Here is an 18,311-nt window from a genome sequence, read left to right on the forward strand (position 1 = left end):
CCAGAAATTACTTCAAAGGTCTGAACAACTTACATGTCCACACATCTTGTTACTAACATATCCATACATCTTGACGACTTACATGTTTTAAACCACTTACATGTAATATGTCTTGACTACTTTCACGTTTACACATCTTGACTTTTTACACATCTTGACGATTTACAGATTTACACATCTCGATTATTTACAGATTTACACATCTCGATTATTTACAGATTTACACATGTTGACGTCTTACATGTTTATACATCTTGACTCTGAACATGTTTATACATCTTGGATATTTACATGTTGAAACATCTTGGCGATTCACATATTCACCCATCTTGGCAATTTATATGTTTAAACATCTGAACTATTTACAAATCTTGATTATTTACATATTTACACATCTTAACAAGTTACATGTTTATACATCAACATTATTTGCATATTTATACATCTCGACCATTGACACATCATGATTATTTACATATTTACACATCTTGACGATTACATGTTGATACATCTCGACTATTTCTTCAAATTACACATCTTAATTATTTACATGTTTACACATCTTGACTATTTACATATTTATATATGTTGACAATGAACTTGTTTATACATCTCAACTATTTACATACTTAATTGTATACACATCTTGCCAACTTACTTGTTTACACGTCTTGGCTGTTTACACATCTTGAATATTTACAAGTTTATACATCTTGACTATTTACTTGTTTACACATCTTGGCTATTTACATGTTTACACGTCTTGGCTATTTACATGTTTACACATCTTGGCTATTAACATGTTTATACATCTCAACTATTTACATATTTAGTTTACACATCTTAACCATTTTCAGGTTTACACATCTTGGCTATTTACATGTTTATACATTACGGCTATTTACATGTTTATACATCTCGGCTATAAACATGTTGATACATCTCGACTATTTACTTGTTCATTTACATGTTTATACATCCCGACTATTTACATATTTACACATCTTGGATATTTACATGTTTATACATCTCAACTATTTACATGTTTACACATCTCAGCGATTTACATGTTTACACGCCTTGACGATGAAATTGTTTACACATCTCGACTATTTACATATTACTTGTTTATACATCTCGACCATTTACATGTTTAGACATCTTGGATATTTACATCTTCATACATCTCGACTCTACATGTTTATACATCTCGGCTATTTACATGTTTATACATCTCGGCTATTTACATGTTTATACATCTCTGCTATAAACATGTTGATACATCTCGACTATTTACTTGTTCATTTACATGTTTATACATCCCGACTATTTACATATTTACACATCTTGGATATTTACATGTTTACACGTCTCAGCGATTTACACGTTTACACGTCTCAGCGATTTACATGTTTACACGCCTTGACGATGAAATTGTTTACACATCTCGACTATTTACATATTACTTGTTTATACATCCCGACCATTTACATGGATAGACATCTTGGATATTTACATCTTCATACATCTCGACTCTACATGTTTATACATCTTGGCTATTTACTTGTTTACACATCTTTACTATTTACATGCTTATACATCTTGACTATTTACACATCTCAATTATTTTCACGTTTTCACATCTTAGCTATTTACATGTTTATAAATCTCGACAATTTACAAATTCACTTGTTTACACATCTTGACTATTTACTTGTTTATATGTCTCGACTATTTATATGTTGACACGTCTCAGCTATTTACATGTTTACACATCTCGGCTATTTACATGTTTACACATCGACTATTTACATGTTTAGACATCGACTATTAACATATTTACTTGTTTATACATCTTGACTATTTACATGTTTATACATCTTGACTCTTGACTTTTTTTGACACATCTTGACACAACTTGGCTATTTACATGTTTCTACATCTCGACTATTTACTTGTTTACACATCTTGACTATTTGCATATTTACATGTTTACACATCTTGGCTACTTACATGTTTACACATCTTGACCATTTACATATTTACTTGTTTACACATCTTGACTATTTACATGTATATACATCTCGACCATTTACAAATTTACTTGTTTACACATCTTGGCTACTTACTTGTTTACACGTCTTCACTATTTACTTGTTTATACGTCTCGAATATTTATATGTTTACACGTCTAGGCTATTTACATGTTCAAACATCTTGGATATTTACATGTTTACACACCTTGACTATTTACATGTTTACACATCTTGACTATTTACATATTTACACATTTTGGCTCCTTATTGTTTACACATCTTGGCTATTTACATGTTTACACATCTTGGCTATTTACATGTTTACACGTCTCGGCTACTTACATGTTTGCACGTCTTGGCAATTTACATGTTTACACATCTAGGCTATTTACATGTTTATACATCTCAACTATGAACGAGTTTACACGTCTCAGCTATTTACACATCTTGACTATTTGCATGATGACACATCTTGGCTATTAACTTGTTTACACATCTTGGAGATTTACATGTTCATACATCTCAACTATTAACAACTTTACACGACTCGGCGATTTACACATCTTGGATATTTATATGTTTATACATCTCGACTATTTACATATTTACTTGTTTATACATCTTGACTATTTACATGTTTCTACATCTCGACTATTTACATGTTCATACATCTCAACGATTAACTACTTTACACGACTCGGCTATTTACACATCTTGGATATTTATATGTTTATACATCTCGACTATTTACATATTTACTTGTTTATACATCTTGACTATTTACATGTTTCTACATCTCAACTATTTACATGTTTCTACATCTCAACTATTTACATGTTTCTACATCTCGACTATTTATATGTTCATACATCTCAACTATTAACTACTTTACACGACTCGGCTATTTACACATCTTGGATATTTATATGTTTATACATCTCAACTATTTACATATTTACTTGTTTATACATATTGACTATTTACATGTTTATACATCTTGACTATTTACATATTTCTACATCTCGACTATTTACATGTTTCTACATCTCGACTATTTACATGTTTATACATCTTGACTATTTACATGTTTCTACATCTCGACTATTTACTTGTTTACACATCTTGGAGATTTACATGTTTATACATCTCGACTATTTACTTGTTTACACATCTTGACTATTTAAATGTTTACATGTTTATACATCTCGACTATTTTACTTGTTCACACATCTTGGATATTTACATGTCTTTTCAGCTCGACTATTTACACATTTAGTTTACACATCTGGACTATTTACTTGTTGACACATCTTGGATATTTACACATCTCAACTATTTACATATCAACTTGTTTACACATCTCGACTATTTCATATTTACTCGTTTCCAGCTTTTGGCTCCTGATTTGTCAACACATCTTGACTATTTACTTGTTTATAAATCTTGGCTATTTACATGTTTACAAGTCTCGGCTACTTACACGTCTTGACGATTTACATGTTTACACATCTTGGCTATTTACATGTTTACACATCTCAACTCTTAACTAGTTTACACGTTTACACATCTTGACTATTTACTTGTTTACACATCGTTACTTGTTTACACATCTTGACGACACATCTTGACTATTTACATATTTATACATCTTGACTATCAACTTGTTTACACATCTTGGATATTTACATGTTTATACATCTTGACTATTTACATATTTACTTGTTTACACATTTTGGCTCCTTACTTGTTTACACATCTTGACTATTTTCATGTTTAGACATCTTGACAATTTACATGTTTACTTGTTGACACGTCTCGGCTACTTACATGTTTACACATCCAGGCTATTCACATGTTTATACAACTCAACTATTAACTAGTTTACACATCTTGACTATTTGCATGATTACACATCTTGGCTATAAACTTTACACATCTCGTCTATTTACTTATTTACATGTCTCGGATTCTTTCATGTTTACACACCTCGACTATTTACATGTTTACACTTCTTGACTATTTGCATGATTACACATCTTGGGTATTTACATTTTTATACATCTTGACTTTCAACTTGTTTACACATTTACTTGTTTACACATCTTGGCTCCTTACTTGTTTACATGTTTACACGTCTCGGCTATTTACATATTTACACATCTTGGCTCCTTACTTTACACATCTTGACTATTAACTTTACACATGTTTATACATCTCGACTATTTACATATTTAATGTTAAACACATCTTGGCTACTAACTTGTTGACACGTCTCTGCTATTTACATGTTTACACATCTTGGCGATTTATATGTTTAAACATCTAGGCTATTTACATGTTTATACATCTCAACTATTAACTAATTTACACGTCTCGGCAATTTACATGTTTACACATCTTGGCGATTTATATGTTTAAACATCTAGGCTATTTACATGTTTATACATCTCAACTATTAACTAATTTACACGTCTCGGCAATTTACATGTTTACACATCTTGACTATTTACATGTTTATACATCTTGACTCTTAACTTGTTTACACATCTTGGATATTTACATGTTTACACATCTCGACTATTTACCTGTTTACACGTCTTGGCTTCTTTCTCGTTTACACTTGACTATTTACATGATTACACATCTTGGCAATATACTTGTTTATTCATCTTGACTATAAACTTGTTTACACATGTATATACATCTCGACTATTTGCATATTTACTTGTTGACACATCTTGGCATGAATATATATATATATATATATATATATATATATATATATATATATATATATATATATATATATATATATATATATATATATATATATATATATATATATATATATAACACAAAAAATGCATCTTTCTTTTTTTTGATCTGGTGTTCATAAATTGGTGTGGTGTTAAAATAGCGCACTTGACACATCTTAACTATTAACTTGTTTCTACATCTTGGATATTTACTTGTTTACACATCTCGACTATTTACATATTTACTTGTTTACACATCTCGACTATTTACATATTTACTTGTTTACACATTTTGGCTCCTTCCTTGTTTACACATCTTGACTATTTACATGTTTACACATCTTGACTTTTTTATTGTTTATACATCTTGGCTATTTACATATTTACTTGTTGACACGTCTCGGCTACTTACATGTTTGCACATCCACGCTGTTTACACATTTAGGCTATTTACATGTTTATACATCTCAACTATTAACTAGTTTACACGTCTCGGCTATTTACACATCTTGACTATTTGCATGATTACACATCTTGGCTATTAACTTGTTTATACATCTTGACTATTTACACGTTTACACTTCTTGACTATTTGCATGAATACACGTCTCGGCTCTTTACTTGTTTACATGATTACACATCTAGGCAATTTACTTGTTGATACATCTTGACTATTTACCTGTTTACACATCTTGACTTTTTTTAAATTGTTTATACATCTTGGCTATTTACATATTTACTTGTTGACACGTCTCGGCTACTTACATGTTTACACGTCTCGGCTATTTACATGTTAATACATCTTGACTGTTAACTTGTTTACACATCTTTATACATATTTACATGTTTCCACATCTTGGATATTTTCATATTTATACATTTTGACTATCAACTTGTTTACACATCTTGACTATTTACATATTTACTTGTTAACACATCTTGGCTCCTTACTTGTTTACATATCTTGACTACTTACATGTTTACACATCCATGCTATTTACATGATTACACATCCAGGCTATTTACATGTTTATACATCTCAACTACTAACGAGTTTACACGTCTCAGCTATTTACACATCTTGACTATTTGCATGATTACACATCTTGGCTATTAACTTGTTTACACATCTTGTCTATTTACATGTTTATACATCTTGACTATTAACTTGTTTACACATCTCGACTATTTACTTGTTTACACGTCTCGGCTTCTTACTTGTTTACACATTTCGACTATTTACATGTTTACACTTCTTAACTATTTACTTGTTTTCACATGTTGACTATTTACATGTTTGCACATCTTAACTAGTTTACACATCTTTACTATTTACATGTAAATACATCTTGACTATTAACTTGTTTACACATCTTTATACATATTTACTTATTTACACATCTTGACGACTGACTTGTTTACACATCTTGACTATTAACTTGTTTCCACATCTTGGATATTTACATGTTTACACATCTCGACTATTTAAATATTTACTTGTTTACACATTTTGGCTCCTTACTTGTTTACACATCTTGACTATTTACATGTTTACACGTCTTAACTATTTACATATTTATATATCTTGACTATTAACATGTTTCCACATCTTGGATATTTACATGTTTACACATCTCGACTATTTACATATTTACTTGTTTACACATTTTGGCTCCTGACATTTTTTACACATCTTGACTATTTACATGTTTACACATCTTGACTGTTTACTTGTTTACACATCTCGACTATTTACATGTTTACACTTCTTGACTATTTGCATGAATACACGTCTCGGCTTTTTACTTGTTTACATGATTACACATCTAGGCAATTTACTTGTTGACACATCTTGACTATTTACCTGTTTACACATCTTGACTTTTTTTATTGTTAATACATCTTGGCTATTTACATATTTACTTGTTGACATGTCTCGGCTACTTAAATGTTTACACGTCTCGGCTATTTACATGTTAATACATCTTGACTGTTAACTTGTTTACACATCTTTATACATATTTACATGTTTACACATCTTGGATATTTGCATATTTATACATCTTGACTATCAACTTGTTTACACATCTTGACTATTTACTTGTTAACACATCTTGGCTCCTTACTTGTTTACACATCTTGACTACTTACATGTTTACACATCCATGCTATTTACATGATTACACATCCAGGCTATTTACATGTTTATACATCTCAACTACTAACGAGTTTACACGTCTCGGCTATTTACACATCTTGACTATTTGCATGATTACACATCTTGGCTATTAACTTGTTTCCACATCTTGGATATTTACATGTTTACACATCTCGACTATTTACATATTTACTTGTTTACACATTTTGGCTCCTGACTTTTTTTTACACATCTTGACTATTTACATGTTTACACATCTTGACTGTTTACTTGTTGATACATCTTGGCTATTTCCATGTTTACTTGTTGACATGTCTCGGCTACTTACATATTTACACAGAGGCTATTTACATATTTACACATCGAGGCTATTTACATGTTTCCACATCGAGGCTAATTACATGTTTATACATCTCAACTATTAACTAGTTTACACGTCTCGGCAATTTCCACATCTTGACTATTTGCATGATTACACATCTTGACTATTAACTTGTTTACACATCTTGGATATCTACATGTTTAAACATCTCAGCTTCTTACTTGTTTACACATCTCAACTCTTTCCATGTTTATACAACTTGACTATTAACTTGTTTACACATCTTCGATATTTACATGTTTACACATCTCGACCATTTACTTGTTAACACGTCTCGGCTTCTTACTTGTTTACACATCTCGACTATTTACATGTTTACACTTCTTGACTATTTGCATGATTACACATCTTGGCTATTTACATGTTTACACGTCTCGTCTCTTTACTTGTTTACACGTTTGCACATCTCAACTCTTAACTGGTTTACACATCTTGACTATTTACATGTAAATACATCTTGACTATTAACTTGTTTCCACATCTTGGATATTTACATGTTTACACATCTCAACTATTTACATGTTTACACATTTCGACTATTTACATATTTACTTGTTAACACGTCTCGGCTACTTACATGTTTACACGTCTCTGCTATTTACATGTTAATACATCTTGACTATTAACTTGTTTACACATCTTTATACATATTCACATATCTTGGCTATTTTCATATTTATACATCTTGATTATAAAAAAATGACCGTTTTTACAGCCATTTTCCCCTGATGTACAGGGGTTAGGCTTTTTCTTGAGGCAATGTTTTATGGCCGGATGCCCTTCCTGACGCCAACCCTGGTCGCCTCTTACGACACACAGGGATATGGTATACCTATTCTAACCGGGGCATACACCGGGACCAGTACACTGGTACTCACTTCGCCGACCTCAGATGGATGACAGGCCGAATCAACCCCCTGGTATGAATTCAGCAGCCAACGGGGTTTGAAATCAGGACCCTCGGATCCCAAGCCGCCACCCTAACCACTAAGCCAACACCAGGCTTGTTTATACATCTTGACTATCAACTTGTTTACACATCTTGACTATTTACATATTTACTTGTTTACACATCTTGGCTTCTTACTTGTTTACATCTTTACACATCTCTGCTATTTACACATCGACTATTTACATATTTACACATCTTGGCTCCTTTCATGTTTACACATCTCGGCTCGTTACTTGTTTACACATCTTAACAATTAACTTTTTTCCACATCTTGGATATTTACATGTTTACACATCAACTATTTACATATTTACTTGTTTACACATCTTGACTATTTACATGTTTATACATCTCGACTATTTACATATTTACTTGTTTACACATTTTGGCTCCTTACTTGTTTATACATCTTGACTATTTACATGTTTACACATCTTGACTTTTTTATTGTTTATACATCTTGGCTATTTACATATTTACTTGTTGACACGTCTCGGCTACTTACATGTTTACACATCCAGGCTATTTACATGTTTACACAACTAGGCTATTTGCATGTTTATACATCTCAACTATTAACTAGTTTACACGTCTTGGCAATTTACACATCTTGACTATTTGCATGATTACACATCTTGGCTATTAACTTGTTTACACATCTCGACCATTTACATATTTATTGTTTACACATCTTGGCTCCTGACTTGTTTCCACATCTTGACGATTTATATGTTTATACATCTCGACTATTTACATATTTACTTGTTTACACGTCTCGGCTTCTTACTTGATACACATCTCGACTATTTACATGTTTACACTTCTTGACTATTTGCATGATTACACATCTTGGCTATTTACTTGTTTACACTTGACTCTTTACATGAATACACATCTTGGCAATTTACTTGTTTATACATCTTGTCTATTTACATGTTTATACATCTCAACAATTTACTTGTTTACACCTTTTGGCTCCTTACTTAACACATCTTGACTATTTACTTGTTTATACATCTTGGCTATTTACATGTTTTCACGTCTTAGCGATTTACATGTTTACACATCTCAACTATTAACTAGTTTACACATCTCGGCTATTTACACATCTTGACTATTTGCATGATTTCACATCTTGGATATTTACATTCTTACACATCTCAACTATTTACATATTTACTTGTTTACACCTTTAGGCTCCTTACTTGTTAACACATCTTGACTATTTACATGTTTACACATCTCAACTATTTACATATTTACTTGTTTACACATCTTGACTATTTACATGTTTACTTGTTAACACGTCTCGGATACTTACATGTTAATACATCTTGATTATTAACTTGTTTACACATCTTTATACATATTAACATGTTTACACATCTTGGCTATTTTCATATTTATACACCTTGACTCTTTACATATTTACTTGTTTACACATCTTGGCTCCTTACTTGTTTACACGTCTCTGCTATTTACACGTTTACACATTTACACATCTTGGCTCCTTACATGTTTACACATCTCGGCTCCTTACTTGTTTACACATCTTGGCTATTAACTTGTTTACACATGTTTATACATCTCGACTATTTACATATTTACTGGTTAACACATCTTGGCTACTTACTTGTTTACACATCTTGACTATTCACATGTTTATACATCTTGTCGATTTACATGTTTACACGTCTCAGCTATTTACTTCTTTACACATCTTGGCTATTTACTTGTTTATACTTCTCGACTATTTACATGATTACACATCTTGGATATTTACTTGTTGATACATCTTGACTATTAACTTGTTTACACATGATTATATATCTCAACTATTTACTTGTTTACACATCTTGGCTCCTTACTTGTTTACACGTCTCTGCTATTTACACGTTTACACATTTACACATCTTGGCTCTTTACATGTTTACACATCTCGGATCCTTACTTGTTTACACATCTTGGCTATTAACTTGTTTACACATGTTTATACATCTCGACTATTTACATATTTACTGGTTAACACATCTTGGCTACTTACATGTTTATACATCTTGTCGATTTACATGTTTACACGTCTCAGCTATTTACTTCTTTACACATTTTGCCTATTTACTTGTTTACACTTCTCGACTATTTAAATGATTACACATCTTGGCTATTTACTTGTTTATACATCTTGACTATTAACTTGTTTACACATGTTTATACATCTCGACTATTTGTCATATTTATCCATCTTGGCTACTTACTTGTTTACACGTCTCGGCTATTTACTTGTTTATACATCTCGACGATTTACATGATTACACATCTTGCCTATATACTTGTTTATACATCTTGACTATTAACTTGTTTACACATATTGAGACATCTCGACTATTTACATATTTACTGGTTAACACATCTCGGCGATTTAAATGTTTACACATCTAGGCTATTTACATGTTTATACATATCAACTATTAACTAGTTTACACATCTCGGCTATTTACATGTTTACACATCTTGGCTATTGACATGTTTACACGTCTCGGCTCTTTACTTGTTTACATGATTACACATCTCGGCAATTTACTTGTTTATACATCTTGACTATTTACATATTTACATGTTTACACATCTCAGCTCCTTACTCGTTTACACATCTTGACTATTTACATGTTTACACATCTCGACTATTTACTTGTTTACACGTCTCGGCTTCTTACTTGTTTACACATCTCGACTATTTAGATGTTTACACTTCTTGACTATTTGCATGATTACAAATCTTGGCTATTTAAATGTTCACACGTCTCGTCTCTTTACTTGTTTACACTTGATCATTTACATGATTACACATCTTGGCAAGTTACTTGTTTTTACATCTTGACTATTTACATGTAAATACATCTTGACTATTAACTTGTTTACACATCTTGACAACTTACTTGTTTCCACATCTTGGATATTTACATGTTGACACATCTCAACTATTTACATATTTACTTGTTTACACCTTTCGGCTCCTCACTTGTTTACACATCTTGACTATTTACATGTTTACACATCTTGGATATTTACATATTTACACATCTCGACTATTTACATATTTACTTGTTTACACATTTTGGCTCCTCACTTGTTTACACATCTTGACTATTTACATGTTTACACATCTTGACTTTTTTCTTGTTTATACATCTTGGCAATTTACATCTTTACTTGATGACACGTCTCGGCGACTTACATGTTTACACATCTAGGCTATTTACATGTTCACACATCTAGGCGATTTACATGTTTACACATCTAGGCGATTTACATGTTTACACATCTCGGCTATTAACTTGTTTACACATCTTGCATATTTACATGTTTATACATCTCAGCTTCTTACTTGTTTACACATCTCGACTATTTACACGTTTATACAACTTGACTATTAACTTGTTTACACATCTTGGAGATTTACATGTTTACACATCTCGACCATTTACATGTTTACACTTCTTGACAATTTACATGATTACACATCTTGGCAATTTACTTGTTTATACATCTTGACTATTTACATGTTTATACATTTCGACTATTTACATGTTTGCACATCTCAACTCTTAACTAGTTTACACATCTTGACTATTAACTTGTTTACACATATTTAGTACTTACTTGTTTACACATCTTGACTATTAACTTGTTTCCACATCTTGTATATTTACATGTTTCCACATCTCAACTATTTACATCTTTTGGCTCCTTCCTTGTTAACACATCTTGACTATTTACTTGTTTAAACATCTTGGCTATTTACATGTTTACACGTCTCGGCTATTTACACATCTTGACTATTTACATATTTACACATCTTGGCTCCTTACATGTTTATGCATCTCGGCTCCTTACTTGTTTACACATCTTGACTATTTACATGTTTCTACATCTTGGCTATGAACTTGTTTACACATGTTTAGACAGCTCGACTATTTACATATTTTCTGGTTAACACATCTTGGCTACTAACTTGTTGACACGTCTCAGCTATTTACATGTTTCCACATCTTGGCGATTTACATGTTTACACATCTAGGCTATTTACATGTTTATTCATCTCAACTATTAACTAGTTTACACGTTTCGGCTTTTACTTGTTTACACATCGACTATTTACATGTTTACACATCTTGGCTATTTACATGTTTACACATCTCGGCTCTTTACTTGTTTACAGTTGACAATTTACATGATTACACATCTTGACTATTAACTTGTTTCCACATGTATATACATATTTACTTGTTTACACATCTTGACTATTTACATATTTACTTGTTTACACCTTTAGGCTCCTTACTTGTTAACACATCTTGACTATTTACATGTTTACACATCTCAACTATTTACATATTTACTTGTTTACACATCTTGACTATTTACATGTTTACTTGTTAACACGTCTCGGATACTTACATGTTAATACATCTTGATTATTAACTTGTTTACACATCTTTATACATATTAACATGTTTACACATCTTGGCTATTTTCATATTTATACACCTTGACTATTTACATATTTACTTGTTTACACATCTTGGCTCCTTACTTGTTTACACGTCTCTGCTATTTACACGTTTACACATTTACACATCTTGGCTCCTTACATGTTTACACATCTCGGCTCCTTACTTGTTTACACATCTTGGCTATTAACTTGTTTACACATGTTTATACATCTCGACTATTTACATATTTACTGGTTAACACATCTTGGCTACTTACTTGTTTACACATCTTGACTATTCACATGTTTATACATCTTGTCGATTTACATGTTTACACGTCTCAGCTATTTACTTCTTTACACATCTTGGCTATTTACTTGTTTATACTTCTCGACTATTTACATGATTACACATCTTGGATATTTACTTGTTGATACATCTTGACTATTAACTTGTTTACACATGATCATATATCTCAACTATTTACTTGTTTACACGTCTCTGCTATTTACACGTTTACACATTTACACATCTTGGCTCTTTACATGTTTACACATCTCGGATCCTTACTTGTTTACACATCTTGGCTATTAACTTGTTTACACATGTTTATACATCTCGACTATTTACATATTTACTGGTTAACACATCTTGGCTACTTACATGTTTATACATCTTGTCGATTTACATGTTTACACGTCTCAGCTATTTACTTCTTTACACATTTTGCCTATTTACTTGTTTACACTTCTCGACTATTTAAATGATTACACATCTTGGCTATTTACTTGTTTATACATCTTGACTATTAACTTGTTTACACATGTTTATACATCTCGACTATTTGTCATATTTATCCATCTTGGCTACTTACTTGTTTACACGTCTCGGCTATTTACTTGTTTATACATCTCGACGATTTACATGATTACACATCTTGCCTATATACTTGTTTATACATCTTGACTATTAACTTGTTTACACATATTGAGACATCTCGACTACTTACATATTTACTGGTTAACACATCTCGGCGATTTAAATGTTTACACATCTAGGCTATTTACATGTTTATACATATCAACTATTAACTAGTTTACACATCTCGGCTATTTACATGTTTACACATCTTGGCTATTGACATGTTTACACGTCTCGGCTCTTTACTTGTTTACATGATTACACATCTCGGCAATTTTCTTGTTTATACATCTTGACTATTTACATATTTACATGTTTACACATCTCAGCTCCTTACTCGTTTACACATCTTGACTATTTGCATGATTACACATCTTGACTATTAACTTGTTTACACATGTTGGATATTTACATGTTTATACATCTCAGCTTCTTACATGTTTATACAACTTGACTATTAACTTGTTTACACATCTTCGAAATTTACATGTTTACACATCTCGACTATTTACTTGTTTACACGTCTCGGCTTCTTACTTGTTTACACATCTCGACTATTTAGATGTTTACACTTCTTGACTATTTGCATGATTACAAATCTTGGCTATTTAAATGTTCACACGTCTCGTCTCTTCACTTGTTTACACTTGATTATTTACATGATTACACATCTTGGCAAGTTACTTGTTTTTACATCTTGACTATTTACATGTAAATACATCTTGACTATCAACTTGTTTACACATCTTGACAACTTACTTGTTTCCACATCTTGGATATTTACATGTTGACACATCTCAACTATTTACATATTTACTTGTTTACACCTTTCGGTTCCTCACTTGTTTACACATCTTGACTATTTACATGTTTACACATCTTGGATATTTACATATTTACACATCTCGACTATTTACATATTTACTTGTTTACACATTTTGGCTCCTCACTTGTTTACACATCTTGACTATTTACATGTTTACACATCTTGACTTTTTTCTTGTTTATACATCTTGGCAATTTACATCTTTACTTGATGACACGTCTCGGCGACTTACATGTTTACACATCTAGGCTATTTACATGTTTACACATCTAGGCGATTTACATGTTTACACATCTAGGCGATTTACATGTTTACACATCTCGGCTATTAACTTGTTTACACATCTTGCATATTTACATGTTTATACATCTCAGCTTCTTACTTGTTTACACATCTCGACTATTTACACGTTTATACAACTTGACTATTAACTTGTTTACACATCTTGGAGATTTACATGTTTACACATCTCGACCATTTACATGTTTACACTTCTTGACAATTTACATGATTACACATCTTGGCAATTTACTTGTTTATACATCTTGACTATTTACATGTTTATACATTTCGACTATTTACATGTTTGCACATCTCAACTCTTAACTAGTTTACACATCTTGACTATTAACTTGTTTACACATATTTAGTACTTACTTGTTTACACATCTTGACTATTAACTTGTTTCCACATCTTGTATATTTACATGTTTCCACATCTCAACTATTTACATCTTTTGGCTCCTTCCTTGTTAACACATCTTAACTATTTACTTGATTATACATCTTGGCTATTTACATGTTTACACGTCTCGGCTATTTACACATCTTGACTATTTACATATTTACACATCTTGGCTCCTTACATGTTTATGCATCTCGGCTCCTTACTTGTTTACACATCTTGACTATTTACATGTTTCTACATCTTGGCTATGAACTTGTTTACACATGTTTAGACAGCTCGACAATTTACATATTTTCTGGTTAACACATCTTGGCTACGAACTTGTTGACACGTCTCAGCTATTTACATGTTTCCACATCTTGGCAATTTACATGTTTACACATCTAGGCTATTTACATGTTTATTCATCTCAACTATTAACTAGTTTACACGTTTCGGCTTTTACTTGTTTACACATCGACTATTTACATGTTTACACATCTTGGCTATTTACATGTTTACATATCTCGGCTCTTTACTTGTTTACACTTGACAATTTACATGATTACACATCTTGACTATTAACTTGTTTCCACATGTATATACATATTTACTTGTTTACACATCTTGACTATTTACATATTTACACATTTTAGCTCCTTACTTGTTTACACATCTTGACTATTTTCATGTCTTCACATCTTGACTTTTTTATTGTTTATACATCTTGGCTATTTACATATTTACTTGTTGACACGTCTCGGCTACTTACATGTTTACGCATCCAGGCTATTTACATGTTTACACGTCTCTGCTTCTTACTTGTTTACACATCTTGACTATTTACATGTTTACACGTCTCTGCGTCTTACTTGTTTACACTTCTTGACTATTTACATGTTTACACGTCTCTGCTTCTTACTTGTTTACACATCTTGACTATTTACATGTTTACGCATGTTTATACATCTCGACTATTTACTTGTTTGCACAACTCAACTCTTAACTAGTTTACACATCTTGACTATTTACATGTAAATACATCTTGACTATTAACTTGTTTACACATCTTGACGATTAACTTGTTTCCACATCTTGGATATTTACATATTTACTTGTTTACACCTTTTGGCTCCTCACTTAACACATCTTGACTATTTACTTGTTTACACATCTCAACTCCAAACTCGTTTACACATCTCGGCTATTTACAGATCTTTATACATTTTTACATGTTTACACATCTCGACTATTTACATGTTTATACATCTTGACTCTTAACTTGTTTACACATCTTGGATATTTACATGCTTACACGTCTCAACAATTTACTTGTTTACACGTCTCTGCTTCTTACTTGTTTACACATCTCGACTATTTACATGTTTCCACTTCTTGACTATTTGCATGATTACACATCTTGGCTATTTACATGTTCATACGTCTTGTCTCTTAACTTGTTTACATGATTACACATCTTGCCAAGTTACTTGTTTTTACATGTTTGCACATCTCAACTCTTAACTCGTTTACACATCTTGACTATTAATTTGTTTACACATCTTTATACATATTTACTTGTTTACACATCTTTATACATATTTACTTGTTTACACATCTTGACTACTTACTTGTTTACACATCTTGGATATTTACATATTTACACATCCCGACTATTGACATATTTACTTGTTTACACCTTTAGGCTCCTTACTTGTTAACACATCTTGACTATTTAATTGTTTATACATCTTGGCTATTTACATGTTTACATGTCTCGGCTATTTATATGTTTACACATCTCAACTCTTAACTGGTTTACACGTCTCAGCTATTTACCCATCTTGACTATTTACTTGTTTACACATCTTGACTATTTACACATTTTGGCTCCTTACTTGTTTGCACATCTTGACTATTTACATGTTTACACATTTGGCTATTTTCATTTTTATACATCTTGACTTTCAACTTGTTTACACATCTTGGCTCCATACTTGTTTACATGTTTACACGTCTCGGCTATTTACATATTTACACATCTTGGCTCCTTACTTTACACATCTTGACTTTTAACTTTACACATCTCGACTATTTAGAGGTAAACACATCTTGGCTACTAACTTGTTGACACGTCTCGGCTATTTACATGTTTACACATCTTGGCGATTTACATGTTTACACATCTAGGCTATTTACATGTTTATACATCTCAACTATTAACTAATTTACACGTCTCGGCAATTTACACGTTTACACATCTTGACTATTGTCATGTTTATACATCTTGACTCTTAACTTGTTTACACATCTTGGATATTTACATGTTTACACATCTCGACTATTTGCTTGTTTACACGTCTTGGCTTCTTACTCGTTTACACTTGACTATTTACATGATTACACATCTTGGCAATATACTTGTTTATTCATGTTGACTATAAACTTGTTTACACATGTATATACATCTCTACTATTTGCATATTTACTTGTTAACACATCTTGGCGACTTACTTGACACATCTTAACTATTAACTTGTTTCCACATCTTGGATATTTACATGTTTACACATCAACTATTTACATATTTACTTGTTTCCACATCTTGGATATTTACATGTTTACACATCAACTATTTACATATTTACTTGTTTACACATCTTGACTATTTACATGTTTACTTGTTTACACATTTTGGCTCCTTCCTTGTTTGCACATCTTGACTATTTACATGTTTACACATGTTGACTTTTTATTGTTTATACATCTTGGCTATTTACATATTTACTTGTTTACACATCTCGACTATTTACATATTTACTTGTTTACACATCTCGACTATTTACATATTTACTTGTTTACACATCTCGACTATTTACATATTTACTTGTTTACACATCTCGACTATTTACATATTTACTTGTTTACACATTTTGGCTCCTTCCTTGTTTACACATCTTGACTATTTTCATGTTTACACATCTTGACTTTTTTATTGTTTATACATCTTGGCTATTTACATATTTACTTGTTGACACGGCTCGGCTACTTACATGTTTGCACATCCACGCTGTTTACACATTTAGGCTATTTACATGTTTATACATCTCAACTATTAAC

General features: G+C 31.5%; 1 long non-coding RNA gene across 1 annotated transcript in view; it reads right to left on the minus strand.

The window, feature by feature from the left end:
* The window catches only part of LOC147018885 (uncharacterized), a 90,118-nt gene that overhangs the window by 57,897 nt on the left and 13,910 nt on the right, over nt 1-18,311 (minus strand). The window lies entirely within an intron of this gene.

This window comes from Eptatretus burgeri, chromosome 10, assembly GCF_056783735.1.
Source record: "Eptatretus burgeri isolate ZD-2024b chromosome 10, Ebu_testis_v1, whole genome shotgun sequence".
In the NCBI taxonomy this organism is placed as follows: domain Eukaryota; kingdom Metazoa; phylum Chordata; class Myxini; order Myxiniformes; family Myxinidae; genus Eptatretus; species Eptatretus burgeri.